General features: G+C 47.8%; 1 non-coding gene across 1 annotated transcript; it reads right to left on the reverse strand.

The window, feature by feature from the left end:
* Positions 1-3,052: 3,052 nt before the first annotated feature.
* TRNAV-UAC (transfer RNA valine (anticodon UAC)) lies at positions 3,053-3,128 on the reverse strand. Its single transcript has one exon. It is a non-coding gene; the product is annotated as a tRNA-Val (tRNA).
* Positions 3,129-6,766: the final 3,638 nt, after the last annotated feature.

Here is a 6,766-nt window from a genome sequence, read left to right on the forward strand (position 1 = left end):
TTCCAGCTCTGCAACATCATTTTTTAAGTAGGATAGGTCTCTAAGGTGCTACTGGACAATTTTTTTTAATTTATCATTTTTTAAGTGAGGCAACCAGTACTGTAGACCGTATTCCCAGTGTTCAGAATTCCCCAGGTGCATTTTGTTACTGACATGGGTCCAGTTGTAACTATGTGGAAATTTCTGGGCACCAGGTGGGTGGCCACAGTTTAAAAAACCTCTGCCATAGTCCAGAGTTAATACCATTTCCATTTCCATTCCCATTTCCACTCTTCTTGCATACTGGGACAAGTGAATTGCTGTAAGTGCAAGCTACAGTCGAGCAATGTAGTTCAGATCAAAGAACTGTAGAATTGTAGCGTTGGAAGGTATCGCGAGGGTCATCTGAGCCAACCCCCGGCAAATAGGCATTCCATTGTGGCGACCGCAACTGAGTTTAAGGTGACATTTGGCACCTAGCTTATATATCTGAGTTTCTAACAATGAGTATTTCAAGTGTGGTTGCCCCATAGACTTGAATAACAGCATTAGGAAGAACTTTCTGACAATAAGAGCTGTTTGGCCATGGAATGAACTACCTCAGAATGTGGTGGACTCTATTTCCTTGGAGGTTATTAAACAGAGGTTGGGTGCCATCTATGATTACTGCAGGGGGTTGGACTAGATTCCTCTTGAGGTCCCTTCCAGCTCTCCAATTCTATGTTTCTCTGTTTCTGTTACAACTGTTCCGTTTTATTTCCAGTCTCTCCGCTAAGGAGAATGCTATTCCTCATCTCAATCTATAATATTAATAATAATTTTATTGTTTATACCCCGCCCATCTGGTTGGGTTTCCCCAGCCACTCGGGGGGGGGGGGCTTCCTGCAAAGTATAAAATATAATAAAATCAGAGAATCAGAGACCACAAGGTCCACCCAGTCCAACCCCCTGCCAAGCAGGAAACACCATCAAAGCATTCTTGACATATGCCTGTCAAGCCTCCGCTTAAAGACCTCCAAAGAAGGAGACTCCACCACACTCCTTGGCAGCAAATTCCACTGCCGAACAGCTCTTACTGTCAGGAAGTTCTTCCTAATGTTTAGGTGGAATCTTCTTTCTTGTAGTTTGAATCCATTGCTCCGTGTCTGCTTCTCTGGAGCAGCAGAAAACAACCTTTCTCCCTCCTCTATATGACATCCTTTTATATATTTGAACAGGACTATCATATCACCCCTTAACCTTCTCTTCTCCAGGCTAAACATACCCAGCTCCCCGAGCCGTTCCTCATAAGGCATCGTTTCCAAGCCTTTGTCCATTTTGGTTGCCCTCTTCTGGACATGTTCCAGCTTGTCAGTATCCTGACATTAAATGTCAGACATTAAAAATTTCCCTAAACAGGGATGTCTTCAGATGTTTCCCAAAAGTTGTGAAATTCTTTTTCTCCCTGACATCTGATGGTAGGGTGTTCCGCAGGGAGGGCACCACTGCCGAGAAGGCCCACTGCAAATGTTTGTACATGGGATGGGATTAAGAACAGCGTGACGGGAACGGTTGGAAGTCAAAGTTTAAAGAGAAATGTATAACAAATTTGGAATCTGGAATATATATAGATAGATAGATAGATATGTAAAGTTTCATACAAATTTGATTCCGAATGTCAAAAAAGCTTTGTGTGCCCCAAAGATTTTCCTCCGGCAGCAACAGAAGCAGTTGAGAATCTGGAAAGTGAGCAAGACGACCTTAATTTCATCTCCGACAGGGAGTGACCACAAACCGAGTTCAGTCCAGCGAAAACCAAAGCATTCCCACCCAACGCTCCCAATAACACGGCGCGGAGCTGCCTGCAGACATTGTCCAGCTCTTTAAAGCTTTTTGCAAGCCTCAGCAAACTCGCCGGGTGAGGGAGGGACCTGTTATAGATGGCTTGCAGCTGTAATGACTTTCACCTGCATTTGGGTTCTCGCTCCCGAGGTTTTCCCACAGCTCCAATCAGAGCTTGAATGGCAACGTTTAGATCCCGTTTCCTCTACACTCGGAAACCACTGCCAGCTTGGAATTTCAGAAGGAGGGAGTTGGACTGGTGCTCCTTCGGCCTTCGAGCACAGGAGGAATCCAGGCAACTGGCAGGGACCCTGCGCTCTGCCCTCGGACACCTCCTGTGTCAGAAGTTTGCTTTGGCAGCTGCACAGAATCATAGAACCGTAGAGTTGGAAGGGACACCAAGGGTCATCTAGTCCAACCCCCACAATGCAGAAATCTTAACTAAAGCATCCATGACAAATGGCCATCCAACCTCTGCTTAAAAAGGAAAGGGGGGGAGACCATTCCACTGCCGAACAACTCTTACTGTCAGAAAGGTTTGCCTGACATTTTGTCAGAATCTCCTTTCTTGTAATTTGAAGCCATTGGTTCGAGTCCTACCCTCCAAAGCAGGAGAAAACAAGTTTGCTTCCTCTTCCATGTGACAACCCTTGAGATATTTGAAAATGGCTATCATATCTCTTCTCAGTCTCCTCTTTCCCAGGCTAAACTTACCCAGCTCCTCCGACCGCTCCTCATAAGGCTTGGTTTCCAAACCCTTGATCATCTTGGTCACCCTCCACTGTACATGTTCCAGCTTGTCAACATCCTTCTTAAATTGTGGCACCCAGAATTGGACACAGTGTTTCAGGCATGGTCTGATCAAGGCAGAATAGAGTGGTGCTATTACTTCCCTTGTCCTGGACACTATACTTCTGTCGATGCAGCCTAGAATAGCCTCTAAGTGGGGGGAAAATCTCAGCACATGTTCTCTCTCTGCTGGTGCAATGGGAACATAGGAATGTAGAAAAGTGCTTTATAATAAGTCAAGCCATTGGGTCCATCTAGCTCAGTAATGTCTACACTGACTGGCAGCAGCCCTCCAGGATTTCAGGCAGGGAGAAGTCTCTCCCAGTCCTACCTAGAGTAAGGTTACCAGACAGCCCCGTTTCCCAGGGACAGTCCCCGGATTTACAAATCAGTCCCCATACAAAATCCATTGAAGTTGAAAAGCGTCCCCAAATTCATGTAAAAAAATCTGGTACCCTTAATCCTGAGAGGCCGGGGATTGAACCTAGGACCTCCTGCTTGTAAGGCAGATGCTCTACCACTGAGCTACGGCCCTTCCACGCAATCCAGAACCATCTAAATCCATTTCCGAACAGATGTGCACAGGAGCCTGTTGTTTCAGGGCTGCGGCAAAAGCTATTGCGCCTTTTCTCCTACCATGCATGGTGTTAGCTAGGAATAGGCAAATCTGCCAATTTCAGTTTTGCAGCCTAAGAATGTAAAAACAGCCCTGCTGGATCAATGGCCCAATGGCCCATCTAGTAGATGCCTGTGAGAAAGCTCTCCTGCAGGGCCTGAGTGCGAGAACATTTTTCCCAGCTGTGATTCCCAACAACTGGCAGGGAAACAGACTAGCTTTGCAGCTTGTGGACTCTCCTTCCATGGAGGTTTTCAAGCAGAGGTTGGATGGCCATCTGCCACAGATCCTTCACTTGAGGTTCCTGCATTACTGGATGGGCCTCAAGGGTACCCACTGGCGGAGGAACCCCGGGTGGCGGCAGAGCGCACCGCCCCTGGCACCATCGGGGAGTGGGGTACCATTGTGTCCGCCCCCTGACACATGCCGTACACCCACACACCCACACTGTGCCGGAGCCGCGGCATGCCACACCCCCCAGGACGCCACCTACGCCCCCGCTTGCTCTCCGCCCCCGGTGCCAGAGCATGCAGCTTCGCCACTGAGGGCACCTTCCAAGTCTACAATTCTATGATTCTGTGAGGCAGGTTCGGTTGAGAAACAGCAACTGCTCTGAGTCTACCCATTGTGAATCATGGCTGAGTGAGGATTTGAAGCCGACTTCCTCTGGTCGCAAATTGGCTGCAGTAACAACTACAGTGATTTTGCCGTGTGGCATATCTAACACTTGATTTTTGAAGCTCAGCGCTCAGGTCCACATCCATATTAAGCTCTGGCCTCTAAGAAGTGCTCTTGTGTGGCCTACCCAATCCAGACCTGCAGTCTGTTCTTCTCACACTGCCCATGAGAATCCCGCAAGCAAGTCCTGAACACAACACTGCTCTCCTCACTTGTGCTCCCCAGCCAATGACATTCAGAGGCATATTTCCTCCAACACTGGAACACAGCCATCATGTCTGCATGCTTTCTCCTCCATTAACTTGCCTTTAAACTTTAAATCTAGGTTGGCAGCTATCAATCAATCCCATGGGAGCGAATTCCAAAGATTAAACTGGTACGCAGGCTGAGACCCTCCCTGCCCATGGACTGTCTCACCAGAGTGGTGCATGCTCTGGTTATCTCCCATTTGGACTACTGCAATGCTTTCTACGTGGGGCTACCTTTGAAGATGACCTGGAAACTACAACTAATCCAGAATGCGGCAGCTACTGTAGACTGGTGACTGGGAGTGGCCGCCGAGACCATATAACACCAGTCCTTAAAGACCTACTTAGGCTCCTAGTAAGTTTCCGAGCACAATTCAAAGTGTTGGTGCTGACCTTTAAAGCCATAAACGGCCTCGGCCCAGTATACCTGAAGGAGTGTCTCTACCCCCCCCCCCCCATCGTTCAGCCCAGACACTGAGATCCAGCTCCAAGGGCCTTCTGGCGGTTCCCTCCCTGAGAGAAGTGAGGTTACAGGGAACCAGGCAGAGGGCCTTCTCGGTAGTGGCACCCACCCTGTGGAACGCCCTTCCATCAGATGTCAAGGAAATAAATAACGACCTGACTTTTAGAAGACATCTGAAGGCAACCCTGTTTAGGGAAGTTTTTAGTGTTTTATCGTGTTTTTAATATTCTGTTGGGAGCCTCCCAGAAACCCATCCAGATGGGCAGGGTATAAATATATTATTATTATTATTATTATTATTATTATTATTATTATTATTATTAATTTGCTTTGCGAAGAAATACTTTCCTTCATCTGTCCTGAATTTCCAGACATTCATCTCCGCTGGATGTCAGGAAAGAGTAAGAAAACCTCCCCTCTATCCATTTCTTATCCAACATTCAACTTCATTTCTTCATCTGGCGATATTGTTCTAAGGAGCAGCTACGTGAAATGCATTCTCGTTGCCCATTTCCACTCTCCCTTTCTTTCCTCACCCCTCCCCACACTGAACCCTCCACTTATTTGGGGTTGGGTTTCCCCCCCCCTCCTCCCTTGGTTGCATGCTTCCCTCTCCCCTCCAATCCCCCCACCCCATCTTCCCACACCTCACCTCATCCATTTGAATCAGTTTTGCTTGCCCCATTTTACCACGGGCAGGAAACCATATAAATGTAACATCCTCCCGGGAGGTGAAATAAACATAAACATCTGCTCTGCAAATTCCCATGCAGTGCAGAGTGTGCGTGGCATTAGAATGGACCCCGGGCTGCGAGGAGCAGAGCCAGCCTCATAAACAAAGCTCAGAGCATAAAAGGAGAGGGTATGGTCTCAGCAGCCCACGTTCGGGAGCTGAGCATCCCTTTTTGGCCCTGCAAAACAAGGACGGGAAGCCGCTGTGCTCTGGAGGGCCGGCGGAGAGCGGCGGAGGGGCACGAAGGCAGGGCATGGGCTGGTGGTGAGTGGTACGTACACATGCGCAGGTTATGGCAATGTGCATGGAGAGTAGAAGGGATAACCCATTCTCTTCATCAGGATCACATGCTCTCCAGACATATAAATGGCTGTAATGTATGTGGATAAGACACCTCTCACGAGAGGTGGTGGTACTCTCCTTCCTTGGAAGTTTTTAAGCAGAGGTTGGCTGGCCATCTGTCATGGATGCTTTAGCAGAGATTTCTGCATCGCAGGGGGTTGGACTAGATGACCCTTGGGATCCATTCCAGCTCTACAATTCTATGATTCCATGAATAACTGTACAAGCACACAGCTCATAGGTTTGTATACGCATAGTGTGCACTCATTGAACGCAATGTGTGAACATCCCTGGCGAAGTCTTTTTAATTTGTGGCCTAGAATCATAGAGTTGGAAGAGACCACAAGGGCCATCCAGTCCAACCCCCTGCCAAGCAACAAACACCATCAAAGCATTCTTGACAGGTGGCCTCTGCTTAAAGACCTCCAAAAAAGGAGACTCCACCACAGTCCTTGGCAGCAAATTCCACTGTCGAACAGCTCTTATTGTCAAGAAGTTCTTCCTAATGTTTAGGTGGAATCTTCTTTCTTGTAGTTTGAATCCATTGCTCCGTGTCCACTTCTCTGGAGAAGCAGAAAACAACCTTTCTCCCTCCTCTATATGGTATCCTTTAATATATTTGAGCATGGCTATCATATCACCCCTTAACCTTCTCTTCTCCAGGCTAAACATGCCCAGCTCCCTAAGCCGTTCCTCATAAGGCATCGTTTCCATCATTTCGTTGACCATTTTGGTTGCCCTCCTCTGGACACGTTCCAGCTTGTCAGTATCCTTCTTGAACTGCGGTGCCCAGAACTGGACACAGTACTCCAGGTGAGGTCTGACCAGAGCAGAATACAGTGGTACTATTACTTCCCTTGATCTAGATGCTAGATGCAACCCAGAATTGCATTGGCTTTTTTAGCTGCCACATCACACTGTTGACTCATGTCAAGTTTGAGGTCTATCAAGACTCCTAGATCCTTTTCACATGTACTGCTCTCAAGCCAGGCCTGACTGATGAAGCCAACCGAAGCCGTGTATTTTGACTTCCCACTGACTTGATGAATCAGGTTCTCCTTTAAAGAAGGCGTGTGTTGCGGTGAGACCTGGAACCA

The sequence above is a fragment of the Zootoca vivipara genome, chromosome 3 (genome assembly GCF_963506605.1).
Source record: "Zootoca vivipara chromosome 3, rZooViv1.1, whole genome shotgun sequence".
Lineage (NCBI taxonomy): Eukaryota > Metazoa > Chordata > Lepidosauria > Squamata > Lacertidae > Zootoca > Zootoca vivipara.